Source organism: Ictalurus punctatus, chromosome 24, assembly GCF_001660625.3.
Source record: "Ictalurus punctatus breed USDA103 chromosome 24, Coco_2.0, whole genome shotgun sequence".
Classification (NCBI taxonomy): domain Eukaryota; kingdom Metazoa; phylum Chordata; class Actinopteri; order Siluriformes; family Ictaluridae; genus Ictalurus; species Ictalurus punctatus.
The window spans coordinates 19,777,549-19,780,342 of NC_030439.2; positions in this window are offsets into that span (position 1 = coordinate 19,777,549).

Consider the following 2,794-nt stretch of genomic DNA (forward strand, 5'->3'; position numbering starts at 1 on the left):
GTGGTTTGCATCTTGTGGTACGGCCTCGATATTTCAGCTCTCGAAGCCTTCTTCGATAGGTGGATTGTGAGACCTTCACCCTGCCCTGTGGAGACTGTTGGTGATGTCACTGTCTGCTGTTTTTGGGTTTTTCTTCACAGCTCTCACAATGTTTTCCATCATCAGCTGCTGTAGTTCTCCTCGGCCGACCCCTTCCACGTCTGGTTCTCAGTCCATCAGAGGTTTCTTTCTTCATCACGACATTCCAAATCGATATATCGGCTATCCCCAGTGCTTATGCAAAACCTCTGATCCATCTTTTCTCAGCTTCAAAATGGCTCAATCTTCTCCCACAGACAGCTCTCCGGTCTTCATGTCGGTTTATCCTTTTTAACAACAAACGCAGTCTTCACAGGTGAAACCTAGGGCTCGAACCAAGAGTAAACATTCAGAGCTAGTCATTCTTTAAACAATCAATCTAACAGGGCAACACCTGGGTAACAAGAAACACCTGTCAGTCACATGTTCCAATATTTTTGATCGCTTGTTTCAAACTAAATGAGCCAAGTTGTTTAACACATCTAGATGTAGATATCAGGACATGAACAAACTGTGATCTATCGTCTCATATCTATCTTTTGATCTCAAACCCAAATGTCTTCAGTGTATAGCAAAAACAATAGAACTGGCCTTGCTGTTCCAGTACTTCTTCCAGAGGGGACTGTACGATTGTAGGTATAGATGTACTTTAGAATTCAGGACACACAGTCAACTATTATCTCTAATACGGCATACGTGGTATGCTCCGGTTTAATGCTATTTATTGTTTAAACACGTCGAAGAGTTTTCTGACTACAAACCCTGGCCCTGCGCCAGGGACATGACGAAGACGGAGTGGCGTTTGGTTCTGTGTTATTACACACCGGAACCCGTCGTCTGACTTCAGTGACACTCGCAGAAATGAGCGTAATTAAGAGAATGTAACCAACACAGCCCACATCTGCAGAACCTTCTGTAACCTGTTTCAGCCATCTGCTGACTGATTGCTTCCTGTGTGTGTGTGTGTGTGTGTGTGTGTGTGTGTGTGTGTGTGTGTGTGTGTGTGTACATGTTTACTGTTCACAGTTTCCAAAGTCTGAAAGACTTGAGGTTTGAGAAGAGATTCAGAGGCTAATGATGACAGAATCGGTGATACTGAAGATACGGCACACCCACGTCTCTTGGGGAATGGCACAACACACACACACACACACACACACACACACACACACACACACACACACACACACACACACACACGCGTATTTGTCTTTCTATTCTTTTCATGACCTTCCACTAACATGCTTTTCACTGCTGTTAATTATGTCTATGCTACACCTAAACCTAACCTTAACCTCAGTAACCGAAAGGAAACATTTCGTCTCTTTTAGTTTCAAAAATAAAAGCTGCAAAAAAAAAAAAACCCAAACAGAAAACACACACACACACACACACACACACACACACACGTTTCCACTCGACTTCATTTCCCAATTGCTTTGACTCAAACCCTACTGTGACTCATCAATCCCTCTGAAACTGCGATCTAACAGCAGTGGCGATGTTACTCCGCGCTCGCTACGCTACAACGTACACAGAAGCCGACGCTGAAAGAAAAACAAAACCACCGCAAACAGACATTATTAAAAACATCTAAGAAATGTTGCGACATTTTCAATCAAATGACATCTTATGCCACTAGGACTGGGATTTCCGTTTATCCTTCGTTCATTCGCAGTGGATGCGGAGTCTATCCCGGGAACGCTGGGCATGAGGCGGGAATACACCGTGGACGGGTTGCCAGTCCATCACGCACACACACACACGCACACACTCATTCACACTTAGGGGCGGTTTAGCGTCTTCTGTCGTTCTTCAGAAGTGGGAGGAAACCGGAGAACCCAGAGGGAACCCGTGTAAACACGGGGAGGATGTACGAGCGCTGCGACTTCAGAACGTCCCACTTGACACCCCTGCAACGGGTCGTACCATTTCAACACTCCCTTCTTACACAAGCACTCATGATGAATAAGCGGGTGAACATTTTTTATTTAGCCTAATTTCATTTGTAATCTAACTTCACGTGAGTTATTGTGTCATTTGTACTCTCTGTTAATATTTAATGCAATATTACATACTGAAGAAGAAATATAAGGTCAGTGATGGATGCTGCCATGACGCACAGGTTGTCTAAACCGTTGAAGATTATGGAAGGAAGGATGGACCGGACCATTATTATTATTATTATTATTATTATTATTAAGCACTTTTCCTACAGAAAATGCAACCCAAAGATGCAAAATATTACAAGAGTAAGAGTCAAATATATACAATTCGTAACGACTGATTGGTGATAAAAAACAAAATAATGTTTAGAATTGAGAAAGAAACAAAACAGGGGGAAAAGATATATATATATACAGTAATAAATAATGTGCAATAAAATAAAGTATGTGAAATTGAAAAGTAGCAGAAGGAAATTTCATAATTAATTAAAGCTGAGCGGAATTCACCCAGCTACTTTAATCAAGCTTTCTAAACAATTTAACGAAATTCCGAAAACCTCCAGCTACAGCTGAAGCAGTTACGAGCCACAGACTGTTTGAAACCCAAACAACAAACCACACTGATTGAAAAAAAGGGAAAAGTGACTTTCTTTCTTTCTTTCTTTCTTTCTTTCTTTCTTCCTTTCTCTTTTCAGAAGCCATGTTTGTGAAGGCAACATCTGCGTTCGCTCGCTGATGAACAGACAAAAGGATGGACGGAGATTCTCTCT